General features: G+C 42.9%; 2 protein-coding genes across 54 annotated transcripts in view; one reads left to right on the forward strand and one right to left on the reverse strand.

Annotated features, from left to right (window-relative positions):
- Positions 1 to 27,500, reverse strand: part of LOC126987906 (uncharacterized) — a 298,554-nt gene that overhangs the window by 169,086 nt on the left and 101,968 nt on the right. The window contains exon 1 of one of the 4 annotated variants that reach the window (XM_050845486.1): positions 2,705 to 2,842. The exons of 2 other annotated variants lie outside the window; for them this stretch is intronic. The gene's annotated coding sequence lies outside the window, so the exon portion shown is untranslated. Of the gene's footprint in view, positions 1 to 2,704; positions 2,843 to 27,500 lie in introns of those variants that run through there. One more of the 4 variants, XM_050845483.1, reaches the window with a different exon arrangement.
- The window catches only part of LOC126987905 (nucleolar protein dao-5-like), a 51,722-nt gene that overhangs the window by 4,048 nt on the left and 20,174 nt on the right, over positions 1 to 27,500 (forward strand). The window lies entirely within an intron of this gene.

A 27,500-nucleotide genomic window follows, 5' to 3' on the forward strand; every position in this document is an offset into this window, starting at 1 on the left:
AAGCATAATAATAATAATAATAATATAATAATAATAATAATAGCCAGTGAGTTCAATAATTCAAACCTTTCACTGGTAAACTCCATAACAGCATTTTCTTGAACGGTATTTCCTCCCTACCACGACTCAATTTCTTCAAAGGAGGGTCAGCAAACCTCTCCTGACCCTAAATTAAACCTTTTCAGCAAATCCTGTTTTTCCATGTACCGATCAACATTTCGTAAACATATATTCCCCTTTTTGTTAAGTCTTTGCTCTGTCTTCCAAAACCACAAACAAAAACAGTAATATTAACCATAGAAGAGAACATATAACCTTAATAATCACATCAATATTATACCTAAGGAGAAAGTTGTGTATTTTGAGCATTCCCAAAAACACAAACACAACGAACATTCCCTTCACGCGTGCACCAACAAAGCGAGGTCGTCAGTTTGTGTTTCTTTGTGGTTATGAACACAATTGTAATGACTCAAGTTTGCCTTCATGGCGAGCCTAAGAAGAGAAAGTCGTCTTATTGTTATGTCTATAAACAAAACACAATCATTAGCATCATCTACGCCTCGAGGGACTAACTAATTAACGAGGGAAAGTTGCATGTTTAAGTTTTTCAAGACATTAATGAGCAAAGATTTTACACGGAACGACTTTTCTTCTCTCTAATGTCTTCCTTTCCCTTCAATTTGCTTGCTCCAATTATTTTTGTGAGTGTTTCCTTCTTACTTTATTTCATTCATTATCTTTTATCTCCATCTGTCCTTCCTTTATTTCTGCCCTCACGACTCTCTCTCTCTCTCTCTCTCTCTCTCTCTCTCTCTCAACAACATTATTCTGTGACTTTTCCTTTTCGTCTCCTCCTCCTCCTCTTTTTCATCATTTCTTCCGTATCAAAACCAAAAAAAAAAACATCAGAAATAATAGCGCTTCCCTTTTCTCCCTTCTCTTCCTTGCTATCCTCCATTCTTTCTTTCACGGCCTCAAAAGACAGAACTCCGAGGCTTGATATTCTCTCCCTTATACATATTTTCTTTCTCTTTTCACTTTCTTTCTGCTTCGCCTCGAACTCCTAACTCGCACCACAAAGAACTGGAGCAGAGTCTTGGGTCTTTCTGTGTCTGTTTGTCTTTCTGATGAGTGAGTATGCAGGGTGGTAAGGACAGGTGGGTGTGTAGGTGGGTGAGTGGGTGGAGAGAGAGTGGGTAAGGTGAGTGAGAACAGGGAGTAAATGGATGAGTGGATAGGAAGGTGAATAAGTTAGGGTGCGTTAGGTGGGAAAATGGATGAGTCAGAGGTTAGTAAGATGGAAAGGTGGGTGAGAAATGAGTAAGTGGATGAGTATGTGAACAGGTAAGTAGGTAGGCGTATGTATAAGTAGATATGGATGAATAAGTATATGGATAACAGCTGACAGGGGTAGAAAGATGGATGAACGAGTAAACGGGTGAATGGGGAGCCAGGTAAAGGGACAGGTGTAGATGGAGAGTGACAGGGAATATAGAAAGGATGAAAGGTAGATGGGTGGATGATTGGACACGAGGGTAGGTGGAGGGGACAGGGTGTACGGGGGGGGGGGGGTCGTGACAGGATGGGTAGGTAGGCGTGTGGGTTGTCAGGTAGGTAGGGAAGTGGATGGGAGGTGGGGAGGTGAGGAAAGGGGGGTGGGGAGGTAGTCAAAGAATGGATGGGTCTTAAAACTGGGCTATTACCACATCATAAAGAATCAGTTAATGTCCATGTAAGTCATTTTCGTCCACATCTACACACACACACACACACACACACACACACACACACACAAAGAGATGATGACCCCTCCATAAAAAAATAAGGGAAATGAATCGCAACATCACACAACTTCAAACCTTCATCAGTCACCAACATCATCATCGTCGAAGTAGTAGTCGTCGCAGCATTCCTTCACTCACCATCACATCATCACCACACATCATCACTATTTTCCACACTCATCACACCATCACCACCACTATCAACACCACCAACACAATGAGGCACCATCATCACATCGCCTTCCCTTCTCACGAGCACAAAATAAACACAGGTGAGTACATAGCGCCCCGTGGACTACCTGGGGGGGCGTGTGCGTCTTCCAGGGGGCACAAGAGGCTCCCTGGTGGGTCTTGGAGGAGACGTGGCACTGCGAGGCGCGTGCGGGCGTGGGGGCGGGCGCGCGGCGAGTGGTGAGTGGCGTGCGCGTGGCCCTCTAACTTGGTGCCACTGGTGCGCCCTTGGATTCTTGCAACATGTCACTGGCGCCACAATCACTACCAGCAGCACCACCACCACCGCCACTGCTGTCTCCGTCTGTCCCTCCCTGTCCTTCCCTCTGTCCTTTTGTCCTTCGTTGCCGTGGTTGAGTTTTTATCTGTCTCCTCTCAGCGTCCTTCCTTATCTTTATCCTTCATTTCATCTCTTCTCATCTCCCTCACTCCCTCTGTTCTTCTGTCCTTTCCGCTGTCCCTCTGTCCTTCACTCCCTCGCTTGTCTTTATCTCAGTCTCCCTGCATCGCCTTTCATCCAATAATGTCTATCCCCCGTTCGTCTATCTCAATTCAGCTTTCCAGGACTTCTGTTTCTTATCCCCCTTTCTCAATCTGTTCCTCTGTCCTTCACTGCTACGCTCCAGTCTATATCGTTGTCTCCCTTTATCATCCTGTACCCTTTTCTCTATAATCCTTCCTTTCACCTGTTTATCTCAGTTCAGCTTTCCAGGACTTCTACCTTTTATCTCCTATGCTCAGTTTGTTACTCTGTCTTTCACTGCTACGCTCCAGTCTACATCTCTTCTCCCTTTATCATTCTTTATCCTTTTCTCTATAATCCTTTCTTTCACCTGCTTATCCTGGTACAGCTTTCCAGGTCCTCTTTATCTCCCTCATTCCTTCTGTTCTTCCCTCTTTCCCTCCGTCTCTCTGTCCTCGCTGCAATGGTCCAGTCTATATAATATCGTCTCCATAATCCTCTATCCCTCTCTCTATTCTTTGTTTCATCTGTTCATCTCGTTTCAACTTCCCTCTTTCCCTCCGTCTCTGTGTCCTCGCTGCAATGGTCCAGTCTATATATATCGTCTCCATAATCCTATCCTCTCTCTATTCTTTGTTTCATCTGTTCATCTCGTTTCAACTTCCCTCTTTCCCTCCGTCTCTGTGTCCTCGCTGCAATGGTCCAGTCTTTAAATATCGTCTCCCTTCATCATGTTTCATCTGTTCATCTCGTTTCAAATTCCCTCTTTCCCTCCGTCTCTGTGTCCTCGCTGCAATGGTCCAGTCTATATATATCGTCTCCATAATCCTCTATCCCTCTCTCTATTCTTTGTTTCATCTGTTCATCTCGTTTCAACTTCCCTCTTTCCCTCCGTCTCTGTGTCCTCGCTGCAATGGTCCAGTCTTTAAATATCGTCTCCCTTCATCATTCTCTATCCCTCTCTCTCTATTCTTCGTTTCATCTGTTCATCTCGTTTCAACTTCCCATGCTATCTCTATCTCCCTTTGTCATTCTATTTCTCTGTCCTTTACTCTGTCTGTACTTCGCTGCAACGCTACAGAATTTATCTCCTTTCAGCATCCTCTATCCCCGTCTCTCTATTCCTCGCTTCATCTGTTCATCTCGTTTCAACTTCCCATGCTATCTCTATCTCCCTTTGTCATTCTATTTATCTGTCCTTTACTCTGTCTCTACTTCGCTGCTATGCCTCAGTCTTTATCTCCTTTCAGCATCCTCTATCCCCGTCTCTCTATTCCTCGCTTCATCGGATCATCTCGTTTAGCTTTCCTCCTGCTCTTGACTCTCTCTTCTAGATTCTCCTCTCTTCCCTTCCCTCTACCCTGAGCTTCCTTTCCATTCCTTTCTTTTCCTCCTTTGTCCCCCACCCCCTGATCTTCTTTTCCATTTCTTTCTTTTCTCTCTTTCTCTGTGTCCTCTCAGACCTCCCTCCTCCCTCTCCTCTTCTCTTCTCTCTGTCTGTCCTTTCTCTTCTCTCTCTCTCTCTTCTCTCTCCTCTCCAGCATTCCCATCTCTCTCTCTCTCTCTCTCTCTCTCTCTCTCTCTCTCTCTCTCTCTCTCTCTCTCTCGTCAATTTCTGCACATTTTATTCCTTTCGTCGTGTGTGTGTGTGTGTGTGTGTGTGTGTGTGTGTGTGTGTCGGGGGGTCGTCGGCCTACACACAAATTGGGCCTAAGCGTTGAAGGCCTAGGAGAAACGAGGGAGAGGGAGACGAGGAGAGGAGGAAGGAGGAAGAGGAAGGAGGGAGAAGAAGGGAGGAGGGAGGGAGGAGTAAATCGATAGAAAGCAACGACCGCTATTCTCCTCTCTCCCCTCCTCCCTCCTCCCCTTTCCTCTTCTTGTGCTAGGAGGGAGGAGAGGTGGGGGTGGGGAAAAAGGAGGAGGAGGAGGAGGAGGAAAATGAGGGGAGTGGAGGAGGAGAAAAGGGGAGAGGAGAAGAGGAGGGGAGGAGGGGAGGAGGAGAATCAGCTGGTAGTGGCGCTGCCATCTGGGGAGAGAAGGAAGCCACCTCCCAACCAGCTGCCATTCCCCACACCCTTTCCTCCCTCCTTCCACCACCCCTCCTTTCCCTCCCACCCCATCCTTCACCTTCCCCTTCCATAACCCCATCCCTCACCTCCTCCCCAACCCCACCCCTCACTTTCCTCTCCCCTACCCTCATCCCTCACCTCATTCCCAACCCCACCCCTCACTTTCCCCTCCCCTACCCCCATCCCTCAACTTCTCCCCCTCCCCTACCCCCACCCCTCACCTTCTCCCCAATCCCATCTCTCACTTCCCCTCCCAACACATAAGTTTTCCCTGACCTTCCCCACTCCTCCCTTCCTTCACCTCCCCTCCCTCCAATTCCCCCCCTCCCCATCACATCACCTCAACGCCATCACCCCTTCCCCCCCCAAACATGACCTTTTTCTCCCTCATCACGTGGCTCAAAAGGAATAGAAGGATATGAAAGAAAATGGAAGGACTGGAAGAGGAATACAACAACAGCAACAACAACAACAACAACAACACATAGATCTCTCCCCTTACCCACTTCCCCCACCCACTCACCCACCAACCCACTACTCCCACCCCTACATTACCCCCTCACCCCAACACCCCATCAAAATTCCTACCCAATAAGTACACAATTCATCGTACTAAGATTCTCCCTCCCTCCCTCCCTCCCTCCCTACCCAGCCTCCATAACTCATCCTCACCCACCTGTTCAACCTACTCATCCCTTCCTCCCTCTCCCCATCCCCTAAGCCTCCCTATCTATTACCTCCTCGCTCACACACCATTACCCCTCACCAATAAATTCACCTCTCCAACCCTTCCTCAACTATCACCCCCATTTCCCCCACATCCTTCCCTCTCCCAACTACCCCCCCCATCACCCTTACAATCCCATCCCATCCCCATCCCTCCTCCCACTCTCCCCATACTCTCCTCTTTCCTCCTCCTTTTCTCTCTTCTTCTCCTTTCTCCTCTCTCTTCCTTTCTCTCTTCTTCTCTCTCTATCTCCTCCCTCCCTTTCCTTCACTCTTCTTTCCTCTTATATCTCTCCTCCCTCTCCTCCTCCTTCTCCTCCTCCTCCTCCTCCTCCTCCTCCTCCTTCTCCTCCTCCGCCTACCTGTCCCTTTATCTTTCCTCCCACTGAGCCACCCATCACAACTTTCACCCAGGTAGCCCTAAAAAACTCTTGCTATAATCTCTCTCTCTCTCTCTCTCTCTCTCGCTCTCTCTCTCTCTTATTTTTCCATCTTACATCTGGGCTTGCATCAGTTAGTATTATATATGTTTCTTTTTATAGTACAACACGAGGAGACCATGAGTTAGTACACGCAAAAAGGGAATCAATAACCGCAAGATCATACTCCAATAAAGAAACCAGGAGATGCAAAAAATGAAATATATACAAGTTTAAATTTTATGTTCTCTGTTCTTCTTCTTCTTCTTCTTCTTCTTCTTCTTCTTCTTCTTCTTCTTCTTCTTCTTCTTCTTCTTCTTCTTCTTCTTCTTCTTCTTCTTCTTCTTCTTCTTCTTCTTCGTCTTCTTCTTCGTCTTCTTCTTCTTCTTCTTCTTCTTCTTCTTCTTCTTCAGTTTCCTCCTACCCTGTCATTACACACATCCTCACCAACTTCATAGCATCATTATCCTCCTCCTCTTCATTTTTTGTTTACTTCTCCTCCTCCATCACCCCCACCTTCCCACATCTACCACGCCCACTCACAACATACAAGCTCATTCTTCATCCACGCCAAGTTCCTCCTACACAACCCTTCCCATTCAGCTCACTCCACAGCCTTCCTTTCCATTCCATAACCAACTTCTCATCCTTCAAATCCCTTTTCCTTACCTTTCCAGCCCAATCTCTAATCTCTAACACCATTTCTCCACTAACATCCATACCTTCCACTATCATCATCTAGCGGAGAGTCTTTTCCTTTTGCAATCTCAACTTACAAACCATCTCTTCCTCCAACACCTCCACCTTCCCCTGCAACTTCCCCATCTATCTCTTCACATTTCGGGTTATTTTTTCGATATTATTCACCTTAGGATTAATTAAGACACGCGTGGACATAGCAGGACACACTTTGATCCTTCTGTAAGTTCAAAGATTCTCCTTCTCTCACCCTTCAATCCTTATCTGACTCTCCTTTCGCTACGTCCCTTCAACCCTGACCTCACCCTCCTCTCCTCCCTCCTCTCTCCTTTATTCATCACTGATTCACTCACCTATTATTCCTCACTCATCTTTCTCACTCTCTCTCTCTCTCTTCATCACCTTTTTCTCTCTCTCTCTCTCTCTCTCTCTCTCTCTCTCTCTCTCTCTTCTCTTTATCTCTTCTATTTTCTCTCTCTCTCTCTCTCTCTCTCTCTTTCTTCTCTCCTTCTCTCTCTCTCTCTCTCTCTCTCTCTCTCTCTCTCACTCTCTCCTCACTCCTCATCTTCACCAGCATTTTCTATTCATGTTATCCTTTTCTTCTTCTTTTCTCTTCCTCTTTTCCTCTCTCTTTTCTTTTCTTCATTCCTCCTCCTCCTCCTCCTCTTCTCCTCATCTCTCTCTCCTTCATCTTTCTCTCCTGACAGCATCCTTTTCCTTTTGTTTCATTCTTTTCTCTTTTTTTTTTTTCCCTTTCCCTTCTATAAACTTCTCTTCTATCTTCTTTTCATTTCACCATCTCCACTTTCCTCCCTTCTTTTCTCCTCTCTCTTCTTCCTCTTCTCCTCTAGTCTCCTCCTCTTCATCCTCTTCTCCTTCTCTCTCTCTCTCTCTTCCTCTTCTCTTCCTTTCTCCTCATTCATCCTTCTCTCTTTTCCTTTCTCCTCTCTCTCTCTCTCTCTCTCTCTCTCTCTCTCTCTCTCTCTCTCTCTCTCTCTCTCTCTCTCTCTCTCTCTCTCTCTCTCTCTCTCTCTCTCTCTCTCTCTCCTCGTTCCAATATGCTCTCTCTCTCTATCTCTCTCACTCTCTCTCTATCTCTCTCTCTCTCTCTCTCTCTCTCTCTCTCTCTCTCTCTCTCTCTCTCTCGTCTGCTATTAAGTCTTTACCACAATTATGATGTGAACTGTTTTTTTTTCCTTTTTTTTGTACGGTAATAAACCTTCACTTTCGCCTGCAAGTCTTCTTCTTCTTCTTATTATTATTATTTCTTTTTTTTTCTTCTTCTTCACCTTCTTTTTCTTCTTTTTTTTCTTCATGTTATTTTTTTTTCGGCTGCTGATTATTATTATTACTTTCATTCCTTTCTTTCTACTTCTCTTTCTCCTTCTCCTTTCTGCATTGACTCTCTCCTGCTCCTTCTCCTCCTCCTCATCATCTTGTTTTTCTTCTTGTTCTTATTTTATTCTTCTTCTCCTGAGAGCAAAGTAAACAAACACAAACACTCACCCACAACCAAAGCACCAATCACCCCACACACACATACAAACACACTACCACCACCACCACCACCGCTACCACCACCACATCAACACCTCTATCTCTCTCTCTCTCTCTCCCTCCACACAGTCATTAATTTCCAATCCGCCGTTCCCTCACTCGGCGCCATTAATCATTTCCTCACGCGTCTGATACACACCTCCCCGACCATCGCTCTCCTCCTCCTTCTCCTCCTCCTCCTCCTCCTTTGACCGTTCTCGTCTCACTCTTTCCTCTTCATTATTCTGTCATCATCATTTTTTGTGTTCTTGTTATCATGTTTTTGTTTTTTTTGTGTTTACTTTCTCCTCCTTGTTCTTCTTCTTCTTCTTCTTCAACTCCTTGTTTTTTCGTGCATCTTCTTCTTCTTCTTCTTCTTCTTCTTCTTCTTCTTCTTCTTCTTCTTCTTCTTCTTCTTCTTCTCTGTCTTCCTCCCCTGTCATTATCAACATCTTTACCAACTTCAAAGCATCATACTCCTCCTCCTCTTCTTCATCTTTTTTTTCTTCTTTTTCATCTCAACTTCAGGTAACACACACACACACACACACACACCTCACCTGCCTGCCACAAGATCACAAACTGATTACAGGTGCAACACAACACGTTCCTCCTCCTCCTCCTCCTCCTCCTCTTCTTTTGCTTCTGTTTATTCTTGTTACTTTCTCTCTCTATCTTTATTCCTCTGTTTACTACTCTTTCAGTTTTTCGTATTTTCCTCAATCTCCGTCGTTTTAATTTTCCTTCTCTTTGTTTTCTATTTTTTTCCCTTCTCCTTTTCTTATTCTTTCAGTTTCTTGCACGTTTTTATCTTCCTCTATTTCCTTTCCTTCCTATCTGAGCTCTTCTTCTTCTTCTTTTTCCTTTTCCATTTTTCCTCCCCTCCAATTTACTTTATCGTGCAATTTATACCCGCTCTTTTTTTTCTCCACGCAATTCCTCTCTCCTCATTTCCCTCCCTCCCTCCCTTCCTCCATTCCCCTCCCCTCTCCTTCCAAGGTCTTGCTTAATACCTCAATTACTCCTCTTTCCTCCTCGTATTACTCTCCGCCATTCACCTGTTTCATGCCGCGCTCACCTGACGCATACGATACCTGCCTGCCTGTCTGACTGCCTGCCTGGCCTCCTTTCATTCCTTCTTACCTTTATGCCGCCTTGCCTTCCTTCCTTCCTTCGTTCTTCTTTCCTGCCTGCCTACCTGTCCTCTCACGTGCCTGCTTTCGCCCACCGAGATGACTTACCCACCTGCCTAATTACCCACATGCCTACCTCCTTACCTAACTGCTTGCAGGGTTGGTGATTTTTTTTTTTTAAATAAAAAAAATCATAATTTTTTTTATTTAAATCAGATTTTTTTATTTATTTAAGATTAATGCATCTGGTAAGAAGAGTGATCCAATGTGGGAACATTTTAGCAGAATTCCTTCAAAGTCTGGGAAAGCATGGAGAGCTATATGCATTTTTCCTTTACATTCCATGTTGGTTTGGGCAGAAGTAAATATTGATTTAAATCAATGATTTAAAAAAAAAATCATTTGATTTAAATCTTGATTTAAATCACTGATTTAAATCATCATTACGTAAATCGGCCAACCCTGATCTGCGTTCTTCCCTCTCTCATTCGTTCCTTTCCTCCTCCTTTTCATTACTTTGTTTTACTCTTACGTAACTATCTCCAACTCACTGCCTCCTTGCCTAACTGTTTGTCTGTACCTTGTCCCAACCTCATAGCCTCCTTCCCTACCTGCTTGCCTGTTTGCTTGCAACACTTTCCCCTTCGTTCCCTCCCTCCTCCTTTTCTTTTCCTTCCTTTTTACCTTGATCTGTAACTTCTCTCCACAATCTTTCTTTCCCTTACTCAAATTCTTCCTTCATTCCATTCTTCTTTCCTTTCTGTTTGTTTTCTTTCCTTCCCTTCCTTGGTATGTATCTCTATTTTGTTAGTCGTATTCATCTGCAAGTGTACAGTTATATCGCTTTATCCCCTACAGCAGGTTATGGGGCGAAACGATATTCTGAGAGCCCAGGGAAACTGCACTAAAGGTAACCTAAGACAATAAACGCAGATCCTTCCCTCCCTCCCTCGCTTCCTCCTTCGCTCGGGCAGGTAACACGGTCCAGAAGGTAAGGTTGTAGCATAGTTTTCCTTCTCCAGTGTCGTGTTACCTGAACTTCCAGACCTGCAAACTTTCCCAGGTGTAGTCTCAGGTGACCTCCAGAACGCCTACGCCTTGACCTCGCTTCTGGCCTTAATTAGCTTTACCTGAGTTAGTTTTTTTATGGTGTTGTAAATTTCTTTTAATCTTTTATTTCATGGTTTTGTTTTGTTTTTTATCCTCTCGTTCTGTTTTGAGTATTGTGTGTGTGTGTGTGTGTCCCATCTCTTTTATTTTCAATCGTCATTATCTTCTTAGTCTTCATCTCCCATCATTATGTATTACGCTAACCTCCTCATCTATTTTTACCTCTCCGTTTTTTTTTCTGTTGCATATAGCCTCTTCATCTCCTTATCTCCTTTGATTAGTCCTATTTTAATTAAGGTCATTTTCATTTTTTTCATTCTTCATCACGTTCTTAATTAACCTTCGCATTTTTCATATTTTAATCTCGCTTTCTATTCTCATATTTCTCTATTATTCACCTCCTATTTTCTCCTTCCATTTCTCCTCCTTTATTTCACCTCCTGCATTCTCTTAGCATATTTTCGTTCATATCTTTTATCTCCTTCTAATTTTCATGCCTTCCTTCCTTCCTTCCTCTTTCTTACTTTTTTTTACCCACTTCCTCGTTTAGCCTTTCACCCCTTCTCCTCATTTCACCACGTTTTCTTTTATATCTTCAATTTTACAGTTTATCGTATGTATATAAATTCACCTGGGCATTTATATCTGGAGACGATGATGGAAGATGAAAGACGCCGCCGTTTTAGGACCTCCCACCAACCCATTATCTACCACCATCACCACCACCACCAACAACAAAACAGTAACGACAAGCACTATCTCTAACTGCCATCATCACCGCCCTATATCATTACCATCAACACCATCTCACCTGTGTGTGTGTGTGTGACAGTAGTACCATACTTACTTGCAGGAGAAATCCCAGCAGCATTATTTGTCATGCCTCTACCTGGCATCTCCCTGTCTTGATTAGCCAGCACAGGTGATTTCACTCTTTCCGTATCTTTGAATGGTTATGCTTCATTAATTCATCTTATATTCTGTTTAATTAATCATACGTCAGTACGAAAATAATATCCTCGACAATAACAACAACGAAATCACCACCTTCTAACCATCATCACGATATTATCATTACCATCAACACCATCATCACATTATCTTCCTCGTATTCTAATTTCAACTCCTCATCGCTTTTAATATTTTGTCCTCATGCTTCAATTAAAACTGATCTCTTTCTGGCCTCTTCATTTTTTCTTTTGGAGGCGCCCTTGAGATACCTCTCCTTGCTGTAAATAATAAAATAAAAATCTCTCTCCTTCATTTGATTAACTTCATTCGTTTATGCTTCTATTTTTAAACATAATAAATATTTTTCTAATCAATTCTTCATTTCTGCTCTGCATTCTCCTCACTTCCTCCTTATCAATATTTTCTTTCTTTATGTATTTGGTTTCTCTCTCTATGATATATCTCCTCTTTTATCTCCTCACTTCATCTCACTACCGCTCCTTCCTCCCGCGACAGTCAAAGGGTGTTGGTGTTAATGAAGACGGACAGCGCACATGAGACGAAAATATGTAAAACTGAAGGGGTTAGTTGTATACAATACAAAGAGAGTACAGGTGAGTATGGAGCAACGTGTTAATGACAGACAGAAAAGAAGAGTTAAGACATTTAAGTTGACAATGAAAGGAAGAAGAAGAAATCATTATAGAAAGAGGAAGAGAAGAAGAGAAGGAGAAAAAGCAATAGAGGAGAAGGAAGAGGAGGAGGAAAGGATTTGAATGAGAAGAAAACACAGAGATTATGGATGACAGGAGGAGGAGGAGGCGGACGGAAGAGAACATACTGATTATAAGGAGAGAAGGAGGAGTGGGAGAGAATATAGTGGTCATGAAGAATAAAAACAGAGAGAAAGGTACAGGTGAATATGGAGCAATAAGAGTTTATGAAGGTGGACAGGTAAACGTCATTTAAAAGGGCAGGTGTACAGTGAGAGAAACAAAGAGATACAGCAAAAACATACAAAACATACAAACAGATAGATAAAAGATAAAAGGTAGATACATATGAATCGATAGAAATGGACAGGAGATTAACAGGAACACAGATACATTAAAAGATAAACATAAAAGTAGTTACACTTACAAATGGAGCAAAACACATACACAGGTAATTATTTAGGCAGGTAAACAGGTAGAATAAAACACAGATGGATGGCTAAGAGAAATAGAGAAACGGATAAAAAGAAATTATACAAATGGATCGACAGAAACAGATAAATAATAAAGTAGTTATACTTATAAGAACAATACACATACACAGAAGGAAGAAAAAACAAATACAGGTGAAGACAGAATAAAACAGATGAAAAGATAAATAAAACAGAAAGAAAAGAAAAAAAAAAACGAAGATAAACAAATTACAGTATAAGGCACAAACAATAATGAAGGAAGAAAAGACAATACAGCAGACAGGTAAGATAAAACAAATACAGGTGGATAGATTAGGAAAAATGGCAATAGAAGGAAAAATACAGAAACAGGTAAAATAAATACAGGTAGAAGGAAGAACAGACATATACAAGGACAGATAGACAGATAGATAGATAAACACAGAAGATAGCATTCCCCTGTTGCTGGGTGTCGCCACATTCCTCCTCCCTCATCCCTTTCCTCCACAACATTCCTCTTCCTCATCTTTTTTTTTTTTTTTGTCCCCCAACACACACAGATTCTCCCTCTCTCTCTCTCTCTCTCTCTCTCTCTCTCTCTCTCTCTCTCTCTCTCTCTCTCTCTCTCTCTCTCTCTCTCTCTCTCTCTCTCTCTCTCTCTCTCTCTCTCTCCACCCAAGAGACAAACAATACTTATTTCCTTTCTTTCTTTCTTTCTTCCTTTCTTCCTTCCTTGAAAAGTTCCTTCCTTTCCTTTCCTTTCCTTTCCTTTCCTTCCCTTCCTTCCTCCCTCCCCCCTCCTTCCTTTCTCCCTTCTTTCCTCCTTCTCAGTTCCCTCCCTAACAAACCCATCCTCCCACCCTGCCTCTTTCCCTCCCATCTGCCTCTACCCAATCCCCTCTCATAAAACCACCTCCCTCCCTCCCATGTGCCTCCATCCCCAAGCTCCCTCGTCCCCTATCACCCCCTGATCCCTTCCTGCCATTCCGTCCCTTGATATCTGATCCAGTCCTTCAATATATTCTCTATACAAACTGTCTACCACGCTCACACACCACACACGCCATTCCTATGCAAATCAGCCCCGTCTTCCATACCTGTGTTTATGTAGAGGGAGGAGGAGGAGGAGGAGGAGGAGGTGGAAGAAAGAGAAGAAAAGCGAAAGGGCGTGTTTATGAAGAGCAGGAGACAGAGGTGGTGGTGAAGAAGGAGGAGGTGGTAGAATAGAGGACAGTGGTCATGAAAAGAGAAGAAGTTGATGAAAGGGAGGAGGTGAAAGAAGAGAATGGGAGGAATAGAAAAATGATTATGAAGGAGAAAGGAGGAGAAGAAGAGGAAGGAGGTGAAAGAAGAGAGAATGGGAGGAAAGGTGATTATGAATAAGAAAGGAGGAGAAGTTGATGAAAGGAGGTGAAAGAAGAAGAGAAGGGAATATGAAAGAGCGTGTTTGTGAAGGAGAGGAGGAAGGCGAGAAGGTATATATGAAGGAGGAAAGAGAAAGGAAGAAGGAGGAGGAAAGAATGGACATGGGATAGGAAGGCGATGGAGAAGGAAAGATAAGGAGGACTGGAACAGGAAGAAAGATACTAATTATGAAGGAGCAAAAGGAGAATTGTGGACATGGAAGAAACGAGAACGAAGAAGAGATAAAATGGGAGGAGAAATAGAGAATAGAATGATTATGAAGGAAGAGAAAGATGAAAGACGAGAAGGAGGAAGAAAATAGTGAAGGAAAGGAAGGAAGAAGGAGAAAGGAGAAAATAATGAGGAAAAATAAAAGGGTGTATATAGAGAAACAATGAGGAGGAGGAGGAGACGGATGGGAAGTGAGGAAAGGAGAAAACAGATGGTGAAATAAAGAAGAAGAAAAGAAGAAGAAGAAGAAGAAGAAGAAGAAGAAGAAAAGAAATATCAGAGGAAGAAGAAAACGAAAAAGAAAAGAAGAAGAAGAAGAAGAAGACAGAAGAAGAAGAAGAAGAAGAAGAAGGGAGGGACGAATAGAGAGAAGGACGAGATGGAGAGGAGGCAGGAAAATGGTTTATGACAGCATCTGGAACTAAAGATGAAAGACAGGTATGCGAGTGTGTGTGTGTGTGTGTGTGTGTGTGTGTGTGTGTGTGTGTGTGTGTGTGTGTGTGTGTGTGTGTGTGTGTGTGTGTGTATGTGATAGAAACTTAATAAATACAACACAGATCTCTACTAAAACATATTAAAAGACTGCACAAAGAAATAGCAAAAATAAATAAACAATAAAATAAAAATGAGAAAAAGAGCCTAACTTCCCTTTCCTCAAACTGCTTAAAGGCGCATCAGAACTACAAACAAACAAGAAAACAAACAACCAAACACACACGCACGCACGCACGCACATATACAAGCAAACAAACAGACGAGGCAAAAAATATTCGTAGCCTCCAGAGTGTGTGTGTGTGTGTGTGTGTGTGTGTTTGAGAGAGAGAGAGAGATGAAAATACAAATAATAAATAAATGATAAACGAGATTAAAACAAACACAAAAACACTTACATTACAGCAATACCATAAGACACACACACACACACACACACACACACACACACACAGGGGACAGGTAATGATCATAAAATTGTTTCCTTTCGATAATAAAACCAAGGAAAATGGAGGAAGGGAAGGAGGAGGAGGAGGAGGAGGAGGAGGAAGAGGAGGAGAGGATAAAGGATGGTGATGAGAGCAGAGAATGTAAAGAGAACGACTGAAGGAAGGAAGGAAGGAAGGAAGGAAGGAAGGAAGAAAGGACGGAAGGAAGGAATGAAGGACGAAAGGACGTAAGGACGTAAGGAAGGAAGGAAGGATGGAAGAAAGGACGGAAGGAAGGGAAGGAAGGAAGGAAGGAAGGAAGGAAGGAACAGAAGACGAAGATGAAAAAAGAAAGAGGAAGAGGAAGGAAGGAAGGTAGGAAGGAAGAGAGGAAGGAAGGGAAGGAAGGAGAGCCATACACTTGAGGTGGAGCCGTGGAGGAGAAGGAAGAGGTGAAGAACGTAATGTGTGTGTGTGTGTGTGTGTGTGTGTGTGTGTGTGTGTGTGTGTGTGTGTGTGTGTGTGTGTGTGTGTGTGTGTGTGTTTGATTAGATTCCATCGATAGGAAGATTGACGGTCTCTCTCTCCTCTCTCTCTCTCTCTCTCTCTCTCTCTCTCTCTCTCTCTCTCTCTCTCTCTCTCTCTCTCTCTCTGAATTCCCTTCCTCTTTGCTCTTTTTCCTTTGACCTCTTCGTGATTTTATATTTACTCAACGACCGATTTTAAATTCTCGACCTCCATCCTCCTCCTCCTCCTCCATCAGTTTCTTCTCCTTATTATGTATTTATTCCATTAACCCCAAGCCCAGCCAGTCCGCCGATAAGCTGAGGTTCGATGTTCATATTCTAAAACATTTCGGAACCCAAAGCACACGCATTGACAGAGGCTTTCGTTGGGGATGTGGGCATTCAGCAGTTTATGACCCTTCTGGTAGTTAACATAAGAACATAAGAACGCAAGGAGTCTTCAAGAGGCCGGTTGTGATCATTCTTTTGTGGAACGAACCTAAATAGAAAGAACTCGATTATCTTCCCATTCGGCTTTTAGATATAAGTGATGTGAGCGCGTCTGGCATCACCGACCTGGCTAACGTTGAGATCAAAGGTTTCTCTTCTGGCAGCGGATCCTGTTCCCCTTAAGCAAGAGTATGGGAGGAGGAGGTCACAGCAGTACATATAGGTCAACGATCATTAAATCTCTGTGACCGAACTGGCTCACGAGTCAACACACATGATCAGGCCGTGGTGAACTGCACGTAGGTATTTGTGTGAGCGTTCTTTTCAATGGTATGTGATATTTTCTTTTCTCTCGCGTTTTTTTTTTTTTGTGTGGGAGTGGAGGAGGACTTTAATAGTATAATTTTCTTTTCTCTCTGGTTTGTTTGATGGAGGAGAGGAGGAACACAAAAGAAACACAAAGGAAGAACAAACAACAACAGAACCTACTTGTCCTTACAGGCTGTTTGACAAGCTACACAAATATCTAATCAAGGTGGAAGATGAAGGACAGCAAAGGAGGGAAGGAGGAGGAGGAGGAGGTCTTTTCAATAGTATATGATATTTTCTTTTCTCTCGCATGATTTTTGGTTTGTTTGTTTAAATGATGAAAGAACTTTATAATTCACAGAGGGCTTTTATCTCTTATATACAGGAACCAAGACAAAGAGACAAGAATGGACTTCAATTTGGGGCCGAGGATTAAGCCGGAAGATTAAAAGACTGAGACAAGAAAGTACGACAGAGAGGTTTAACGTGGTAATCTTAGAGGCATAGGCTGTCTCTCTCTCTCTCTCTCTCTCTCTCTCTCTCTCTCTCTCTCTCTCTCTCTCTCTCTCTCTCTCTCTCTCTCTCTGGAAGGAATTACCTTTTCTTGCCTTCCTTCTCCATCGAAGGAAGGAAGGTCTCCTATCACTCTCTTTTATGAACACAATCCTTTATCTTTCGTTCCTTGACCTCCTCCTCTCCTTTCTCTTCCTTCCTACTTGAAGTTCCTCCTTCGTCTTTTTCTCCTTCCTTACCTTTCTCCATCTGCCTCCTTCTTCCTTCAGAATCTTCCTTTCTTCATCACTATTCCTTTTCCTTCTCCTTCCTTCAACTCTCTTCATCATTTCCTCCCTCTTCTCTCCTTGAACTCTCTCTCTCTCTCTTCTTCTTCTCTCTCTTCTGTGTCTAAATCCTTCCTCCATATCTGTTTCTTTCTTCTTCTTTCTTTATCTATCTCCTCCTTCTCAGTTTTATTACTTCCTCTTTTCCTCCTCCATGGCTTATTTCCTCTTCCTTCTCCTTCTTCCTTCCTCCTTCTCCATCACTATTTCTCCATTTTACCATCTTTTCCTTCTTCTATCGATTTATTCCCTTATATTTTCCTCCTCCTTCTCTTTCCTGCTCTTCTATGTCCATGTTATCCTATCCACCCTTTCTCATCCTCTTCCTTCATCCTTCCCTCCATATATGTCTCTTCCTTCTTCCCTTCTCATCTTTTCTCCATTTATTCTTCTCCTCTTCCTTCTTTTCCTGCTTCCTTTTATGTACCTGATGTTATCAATCCCCCTTTCCTCAGAACCTTCCATATCTGTCTCTTCCCTCTTCTCCTCTTCTTCTATCTCCTCCTCTTCAACAGTCACCATAACCCATCCACCTCTCTCCTATCCTTTCTAAGCCTCCTCCGAATCTGTCCTTTCATCACTCTTGCAGCATCCTCCTTTCTCCCTTATTTCATCTTTCCTTCTTACTACTTCTATCTTAACTCTCTCTGTTTACTCCATTTTTGCTTTTCTTTCTTTCTTTTCTTATCTTCTTTTCCTTATTTACCGTCTCCTTGTTTTACTGTTATTTATTTCCTCTTCCAATCTTTTGATTTGCTTTATTCTCCTTTCCTTTACGTCTTTCTTTTCTTCTTTTGTTACCTCTTCTTTATTCTTTATCTTTATCTTTTTCTCCTCCTTCCTCCTTCACCTTTGTTTCTTTTCTTATTTAATTTTTTCTCCATTCCGTATCACTTTTTTCTTTCCCTCCTCTTCCTCTGTCCTCTTTATCTTAAGCCTCTTATTATCACAAAGTCACTTACTCCATTGTCGGTCATCACTTCATGAGCAGGACCTATATTTTCTTTTTTCGTGTCTGTATTTCCCTTCTCTCATCTTTTCACATTCCTTTTTTTTTTTTTCTTGTTTAAATGATGATTCTAGTCTTTCTATGCATCTGCTCTTTTCTCATAATTTTTTCCTTCTTTCTTCCTCCTCCTCCTCCTCCTCCTTCCACTTCTCTTTTTGAGACCTCCACTTCCTCCATATATCATTTTATTTTACTGTGTTTATTACATCTGCGCTCCTCTCTCTCTCTCTCTGTCTCTCTCTCTCTCTCTCTCTCTCTCTCTCTCTCTCTCTCTCTCTCTCTCTCTCTCTCTCTCTCTCTCTCTCTCGTACCATTCTCTTTATTTTCCCTTTCATATTTTCATCAAGCTCACCATTCACATTTTTTCCCTTCCAAGGTTTTCATAATTAAACCTCTTGAATTACCTTTTTCTTGCCTTCGCTTCTCCATCTTCCTTGTTCCTTCTTTTACCACCTCCCCTCTTTCCTATCCACCCTCTTTGTAACACCCCAATCCTTTGATGCTTTCGTTCCTTCTACACCTCCTCCTCTTTCTTCCTTCCATACGACTTTCTGATTCCCTCCTTCTTCCCTCTTTTTTCTCCTTCACTGCAACTGCTCATAAATCTGCCTCCTTCTTCCACTTCCAGAATCTCCTCCTTTATTTCTTCACTTCACTATTCCTTTTCCTTCTCCTTCCTTTAACTCCCTATGTTTGTATCATTCATTTCTCCTCTCTTCCTAGTACTCCACCTTGAACTCCTTGACAATCCATAACATGATTCCTCCTTCTTCTTCCCTCCTTTCTCTCAGTCTTTCCCCTATGTACTTCAACTTCTTTCAATCCTTCCCTCCCATATCTGTTTCTTTCTTCTTCTTTCTTTCTTTTATCGCTATGTTTCTCCTCCTTTCTTCTCGGTTTGTACTGTACATCTTTCCTCCTCCATCATTTTTTATTTTTACACTTTTCCTCCATCCTTCTTTTTCCTTCTTCCTTCCTCCTTCTCCATCACTATCGTTTCCCGATTTACCATCACTTTTCTTCTTCATCGATTTATTCTTTCCTTTATATTTTCCTCTCCTCCTTCTCTTGTTCCTGCTTTTCATGTCCCTGATGTTATCCTCATTCCACCGCTTTCATCCTCTTCCTTCCATCCTTCCTCCATATATAAGTCTTCTTCCTTCCTTCTCCCTTCACTATCTCCTCCTTCTCCATTTATTCTTCTCCTTCTTCCTCTTCTTTTTCCTGGTTTTCCCTTTTATGTACCTGATGTTATCCCCTTTCTGTCTTCACTTCCCCTTCCTCATCCGCTTCCACATTCTGTCTTCTTCCTCTGTTCCCCATTCTCCTTTCCAGCCGCCTCCATCTCTATCTCCTCCTCTTCAGCCATTCACCCTTAACCCATCCACCTCTCTCCTATCCTTCACCTCTGCCTCCCGCCCGAATCTGCCTTTCTCATCTCCAACTCCTTGCAGCATCCTCTCCTCTCCCTTACTCCTTTTCATCTTTCCCTCTTCTTACCTTCTACTTATTTTATTCCTTAACTCTCTGTTTTACTCCTATTTTTTCTTTCTTTTTTTCTTTTCTTTTCTTTTTTCTATCTTCTATTCCTTTTTATTTATTTCATAGTCTCCTTGTTTTACTGTTATTTATATTTCCTCTTCCAATCTTTTTATTTGCTTATTATTTTCCTTCCTTTACATTTTTTCTTTTCTTCTTCTTGTTACCTCTTCTTTATTCTTTATCTTATCTTACTTTCTCCTCCTCCTCCCTCCTTCACCTCCTGTTTTTCCTGTCTTTTTCTTATTTAACTTTTTCTTCTCCATTCCGTATCACTTTTTTTTCTGTTCTCCTCCTCTTCTCTTCCTCTTTATCTTAAGCCTCACCATTATTATCACCGTCACTCATCCAACACCTTATCCATACGCAGGGTGTTTGTCATCCACTTCAAGTATAGAGCAGGACCTATATTTTCTTTTTCGTGTCTGTCATTCCTTCTCTCATCCACAGATTTCACATTCACTCACATAAACGCTATAAAACATTTTTTCTTTCTCTTCATATGATTTTAGTCTCCCATCTGTTCTACATCTGCTCTTTTCAAATAATTTTCCTTCCTTCCTGCCTCCTCCCTCCTCCTCCTCCTCCTCCTCCTCCTCCTCCTCACTCCTCCACTTTGTTCCCAGACACCCACTTCCTCCCATATATCATTTTTATTCAGACTTTGTTTATTCCACATCTGCCTCTCTCTCTCTCTCTCTCTCTCTCTCTCTCTCTCTCTCTCTCTCTGTTCTCTCTCTCTCTCTCTCTCTCTCTCTCTCTCTAATTAATCAAAGGTATTGGATATTTTCTAAGAGGCCATCTCACCTTCCCTCCTCCTTCCCTTTTTTTTTTTGTTGTTCCTTTCTTCCTTCACTCTGTTCCTTCCTCATGCTAAGCACCTATCCTTCCATCTGTCTATCTATTTAGTCTTCCTTCCTTCCTTCCTTTTTCTTCTATTCTATTTTCTTCCATTTCTTCTTATCTTTATTTCTTTTTGTTCTTTTCTCTCCTTTCTTCGTTCAGATATTTTCTTTTTTCACTTTTCTGTTCTGTCTTTTCTTTCTTTCTTCCCTCTTCGCTCTTCTTCCTTCCTTCATTCGCCCCTTCCTCCTTTTCCTTCCCTTCCTTCCTCTATGATTCTCCCAATTAACTGACTCACCTTTTCATCCTTGCCTCCTTCTGTCCCTTCGACTCGATTCCATCTTTCTTCCTCTCCTCATCAACATCTCCATTAATGCACGAGGCACTCTTCCTTCCATGACTCACCTCCTCCTCCTCCTCTCCAGCATACCATCTCGGAGGCCTCTAGATCATTTGTCTTCCTGTCACCTTTTTCCTCCGCCCATCAACCTCCTCCCACCCCTCGGCTCATGGTGGTGGTGGTGGTGGTGATGATGAAAATAGCAGTAATTGATCAACATGTGTAGTAGCAACCTGGTTGTGTTGAATCCAAAATAAATAGTAGTAGTAGTAGTAATATTAGTAGTAGTATTAATAGTCATGTAGTCGTAGTAGTAGTAGTAGTAGAAGTATCATTACAGCAGGTATAGGTGACCTAACGGCTGGTCAGTAGCAGCTTTGTGGTTGTGGTGGTCAAATAAATGGAAGTAGTAGTAGTAGTAGTAGTAGTAGTAGTAGTAGTCGTAGTTTAGTAGTAGTAGTAGTAGTAGTAGTAGTAGGTGCAGTAGTAGTAGAAGTAAAGCTGACATTTACATTCCGCCGCGGCTCACCTGCTGAATACCTTGAATTACACTTACCTGACGCTGCCTGAACCTCTCTTCGTATAAGGCATTCTAATAAGGAGACAACGAACGAGGAATACTAAACACACACACACACACACACACACACACACACACACACACACACACACACACACACACACACACACACACACACACACACACACGAATATCCTAGGAAAAAGTACTATATCCCCATGGAACAAAGGATAAAACATAGCGAATACAATTTAAAACATAAAAAAACGACAACAGAAAATTGAAAAAAACACTTGGTTTGAATAACAAATAGCAACACCAGTAGATATGAGTAACACTGAAGGAAAATTTAAAACTGCAATGATGTCTTTTTTCACCCATCATTCATAACATATCAAACATTTAGAGGTCCCCATAATGCTACCTTCACCATCACCACACCAATACCACTTTTAAACCCCAACATTCATCACCATGTTCAAGATCACCTCACCATCAATAACAAAATAATAGCAACAAGTGGATATCTGCAACACTCCAGGATACAAATAAATATTACCAATTATTACGTCCTCTAAAAACCAATATATATAACACATCTCATTCATAAGACCAAACCAATTACCACCACGACCATCCTCAACACCACCAACCTAACCACCATCACTACCACTAAACATTGGCAGCACAGAGAAGTGCCAACGAACACGCCTTCTTTCACCTCTCCCTCCCATCAGACAACAGAACACAAACACAACAATACCTGGGCAACACAGCAATGTAGTAAACAAACACCACAGCCTCCCCTCCTCCTCTCAAACACACACACACACACACACACACACACACACACACACACACACACACACACACACACACACACACGCAAACACACACTTTTCCTCCTTCCTCGATCAACACACATACACACCTCCTCCCTCACATACACACGCATTACACTCCTTCTCTCCCCCCATACTCTTCCCCAACACGCACATACATATCACACCTCCCTCCCCACACATATCAGTAGACTTGATTCTCCTTCAGCACCATTTGACAGGCGAGATTTCCATTAGAACCTGCTGAGGCATAGAGCGACCTCACGTGGAGCTGGGGTGCGGAGGAACCATGGGGGAAGGGGACTGAGGAAGGGGCGTAGAGGCGAGGGAGTATGCTGTATCAGATCAGGGGTAATGGTGCGTGGATTGCTTTTGGTGTGGCTCCAGTACTGTAAAGCCCTTTCAAGGTACTGTTTCTGTTGTTGCCACATTGCTGTTGTGGGTTGTTATTGTTTTTAGTTATTATCAAGAGGATTTACTAAATGACCTCTCAAAAGCATGACTATGACTGAGGGCAGTATGAGCCGCATTACTGAATATTTTGTCGCTTAAAGTTCGCTCTATTTGACAAGGCTCACACTTGACTCTGGGGGCATTTCAGAGTAGTTTTAGACGCTGGTAGGTTGACTCCTTCTTTCTGTACCATGAGCCTAAAGAAACACACAGTAGAACCTAATTGCCTCCCTTGACCTTATAAATAGTTGATGTTAGAAGCGAAAGTGTCTTGGTGATACCAACCTATGTCTCTAATAAGCATGTCTCATTAGATGGCGCGTGGACAATGCCTTCCCGACGACCCTTTCTATTTGTCCAGATTTCAGTATAAACAGGTACACCGTATTCAGATCATAGCTTCCTTGCTCCCTAACTTTGACGCCAGGTGACAGCTAATATAACCTGCCACTGATGTTGTTAAATTCTATCTTTCCTTCATTTAGTTATACTTTCTTAGTTAAACCTTTCTTTTTTTTACATCAAAGGACACGGCCTGGCTAAGTACAACAATGAGTACAAAAAAAGCCTGCTACTTGCCGCCCCATAATACGGGTCGTCAGGAAGAGTAAGCCAAAAGAGAGGTCAATTGGAATTTCTGATACACTAATTTCGATGCTTTCTCCTGTAAATATTCACTCAGCAAGCAGTGTGTTATTTGTCTTACTTTGATCTACGATGGTCATATAAAACCACTTTCCACTGAGCAAATTGCAACACACCTACCTGACAATTCCTTCCATTATATAAAAAATAGATGATTTGAAACGTTCTTTCTAACTCCTTCCCAATCTCCCAACTTCCTCACATTCTGGTCTTCCGATCTCCCATCCTCTGATAACATCTCTACCACTCCTCCCAAGCATATTCCCAATCTTCTCCGACTCACCCAATCCTCACATCTCTACCACAACTCAAGCATCCTCCCAATCCTCCGACTCTCCCAATCTCACATCTCTCACCACTCCTCCCAAGCATACCTCCCAATCCTCCGACTCTCCCACCCTCACATCTCACCACTCCTCCCAAGCATTCCCAATCCTCTGACTTCTCCCAATCCCCACATCTCCAACCTCCCAAGCTGATGGAAAACAGAAAGCAAACGCAGAAAGACGAAAGAAGGAAGCAAAACAGGAGAGGAGGAGAGAAGGCAGGAGAAGAGGGGCGGTGAGAGGAAGGAAGGACCAAGGCGGAGAAGAAAAAAAAGGAGGAAGGAATAAGAGGGGAAGGAAGGAAGGAAGAAAGGAAGGAGGAAGGAAGAAGGAAGAGGAGGAAGGTTCAGAAGCTGTAAGAGGGAAGTTGGATGAGGAAAGGAGGAGGAGGCTGGAGGAAAAGCAGAGAGGAAGAGGAAGGGAGTGAGGAGGGAGGGGACAGGAGGAAGGAGGAGGCAGAAGGAAGAAGGAGAAGAGGAAGGAAGAAGGAGGAGGGTTGATGAGAAAGGAGGGAAGGAAGCTGAGGAAGGGAGAGGAAGAGAAGGGAGAGAGGAGAGGGGAGGACAGGAGGAAGGAAGGAAGGAAGTATGGTAGGAGAGGGAGAAGGACGCAGTAGGAAGAGGGAAGTTGATGAGAAAGGAGGGAGAAGGAAGCTTTGAGTGGAAGGAGAGGAGAGGAAGGGAGTAAGGAGGAGGGGACAGGAGGAAGGAGGAGGCAGAAGCAGAAGCTGTAGATAGAGCAGGACGTCCCCATTTAGAAGTGTGATGGTGACCAGATTCTGCCCCCTTATCCTTCCCTCCTCCCTTCCCTCCTTCCTCCCCTTCCTCCCTCTTCCCTCCTGTTGAGGAGTTGGTGATGACGCTGCCGCCAGCCAAGAAAGAAGAAGAGGAGGGAGAGGAGGAGGAGGAGGAGGAGGAGGAAAGTGGCGAGAGAGGAAGGAAGAAACAAGCAATTTAGGAGGAATGAACAGGAGAGAGAGAGAGAGAGAGAGAGAGAGAGAGAGAGAGAGAGAGAGAGAGAGAGAGAGAGAGAGAGAGAGAGAGAGAGAGAGAGAGAGAGAGAGAGAGAGATAGAGAGAGAGAGAGAGAGAGAGAGAGAGAGAGAGAGAGAGAGAGAGAGAGAGAGAGAGAGAGAGAGAGAGGAAATACATATAAAAGGAGAATAGAGAAAAAAAAGAGAGGGTGAGGAAAGGAAGGGAAGAAAGGATGGGAAGAGAGGAAAGGAGAGAGAGGCAGAGGAAGGGAGTGAAGAGAGGAAGAGAGGAGGGGAGACGATGAGAGAGCAGAGAAGGGTGAGGAGGAAGAGCTGATGACGGAGAAAAGGGAAGGAAAACAGACAAAGGAAAAGAGATGAGTCGGATGATATGAATACATAAGATCGAAGGGTGAGGAAAGAAAAAGAAAATAAAAGGAACAAAGGGAAAGCTAAATGATCAGGAATTGGAAGAGAGAGAAGAAAGAGAAGGTGTGGGAGGTGAAAATAAGGACGGGATAAAATTAAGAAGGTGGCGGGATCAATATGGAAGGAGTATAGATGAAAGGGTATACATGAAATTAAAGAGAGAGAAATAGAAATATGGAGAGATACGGAGAGTGAGACAAAGGAGAGGATGGTGGAGAAGGGATGAGACAGAGAAAGGTGAAGAGGAAAAGGGAGAGATAGTGAGACAGAGAAGATATGAACATGGAGAGGGAAAAAAAAAAAGGAAGAAATGTAGGAAGAGAATGCGAGAAAGGAAAAAACAGACAAAAGTAGCGCATTAAAAAAGAGAAAGTGAGACATAGAAGAAGAGGAGAGACAGGGAGTGAGACAAAGATGAGTAATAAGAAGAAGAGACAACGAGAGAGACAGGAAGGAGGAGAGTATGATAAAGGGAGAGGAAGGGACAACGAAACTAGAGAATATAGAGAAACAAATAAACAAAAGCTAAAATAGACAGACAAAAAGAGAAAGTTGAGCAAAGACAAAAAAATATGGATGAAGGAAATGTCCATCCGAGAGAGAGAGAGAAAGAGAGAGAGAGAGAGAGAGAGAGAGAGAGAGAGAGAGAGAGAGAGAGAGAGAGAGAGAGAGAGAGAGAGAGAGAGAGAGAGAGAGAGAGAGAGAGAGAGAGAGAGAGAGAGAGAGAGACAGACAGACAGACAGACAGACAGACAGAGATGAGAGAGAGAGAGAGGAGAGAGAGAGAGAGAGAGAGAGAGAGAGAGAGAGAGAGAGAGAGAGAGAGAGAGAGAGAGAGAGAGAGAGAGAGAGAGAGAGATCAGTTTGTTTACTTTAGGCTGACAGATGTTAGTTATTGTTCCTTTCCGGCCCATGTTTACGGAAATGATGAAAGTATTAAAGAAAAACAAATCAACAAAACAACTCATCGCCTGCTGTTGCCGAAAAGAACACAAATACAAGACAAAAGCAATCTAGACACAGCAAGCCTCATGTATTTTTTGTTCTTCACATTTCCGCAGACGCATCAAAAAACATATTTGTAGACACTGCAAAACAAGAAAAAGTAGAGGCAGAATTTTTTTACGGGAATAGTCTAACAAGGAAAATAAATGGAAAAAAGAGCAAAAGAGAACATATAAATGAAACAAGAGAAAATAAGTAGAAAAAAATATAAAAAGCAAAAATTAAACCAGGCAAAATAAAACAAAGATAAGAAAAAAATAGCAATAAAAGGAAACAAACAACAAAATAAAAAGTATAAGTTGAAACAAAAAGGGAAGGCTAGGATAAAATATTAAAACAAAAAAAGAGACAAACAAATTCGCCTCTACAAACAAAAAAAAAGTAAAGCCATTGATATTCTCTCTCTCTCTCCCTCTCCCTCTGTCTGTCTGTTGAGCTGAATGAACGAGGCGGAGGAGGAGGAGGAATATACATAGAAATACATAGGAAGAACAGACACCAGTGGCGGTCTATGGCGAGGGTGTCTACTACCGCTACTACTGGTAATCTGTGTGTGGTAGGACAGGATGGAATAGATGAAGGCTCCTCCCCACCCACCTCTCCCTCCGGCAGGACGAAAAAGAAGAAGAAGAAGAAGAAGAAGAAGACTCAAGTAAAAATAAACAGAAAGGAGGAAGTGCAAGATAATGATGAGCATGATGGAGAACGTGATGGAACATAAGAACATAAGAACGTCAGGAGTCTGCAAGAGTCCGGTTGGTCTATACAGGTGAGGAGAGAAAAGGTGGAGGAGGAGGAGGAGGAAAAAAATCGCCCCTAACTAACAGCCTGTATCCTCCCACTCAAATCATTACTTCACTGTTGAAAGAAGAAGAAGAAGAAGAAGATGAAGAAGAAGAAGAAGAAGAAAGAGAAGAAGAAGAAGAAAGAAGGAAGGCAGAAAAAAACGAGAGAGGAAGGAAAAGATGAATAACGTAGAGAGAGAGAGAGAGAGAGAGAGAGAGAGAGAGAGAGAGAGAGAGAGAGAGAGAGAGAGAGAGAGAGAGAGAGAGAGAGAGAGAGAGAGTAAAGGAAAGCAAATCACTGGATAACTGGACCGTGATGAGAGTAATAGCAACGGAGGAGGGAAGGAGGGGGGGGAGGGGGAAGGAAAGGAGGAGATGGATGGAAGCGGCGGAGGATGGAAGATAAATCGGAGAAATGGGTGGATGAATGGATGAAGGGCGGGATGGAGGTAAATAGCATAGGAAGGGGGCGAGTAAATGAAGGAAGGGAAGGAAAGAGAGATGAATGGAGAGATGAAGGGGGAAGGGGAGTCGTCAAGGAAGGGAATCGGAGGAAGAGAGAATAGAAAAGCGAGACCGATGGACGAATCGAGGGAGGAAGGAGAGAAGTGAAGGAAGGGAGAGATGAATGAAGGGGGGGAAGAAGTGAAGGGAGAGGGAAAAGAAAGACAGGAGAAATGCAAGTGGGGAGAAGAGAAAAGAGGAAGAAAAAGCGAAGGAAGGGAGAAAAGGAGTGAAGAAAGGGAGGGTAGAAGTGAAGGAAGGGAGAAAAGGAGTGAATGAAGGGAGGGGAGAGAAGTGAAGGGAGAAGAGGAGATGGAAGAAATGCAAGTGGGGAGAAGAG

This window comes from Eriocheir sinensis, chromosome 67 (genome assembly GCF_024679095.1).
Source record: "Eriocheir sinensis breed Jianghai 21 chromosome 67, ASM2467909v1, whole genome shotgun sequence".
Classification (NCBI taxonomy): domain Eukaryota; kingdom Metazoa; phylum Arthropoda; class Malacostraca; order Decapoda; family Varunidae; genus Eriocheir; species Eriocheir sinensis.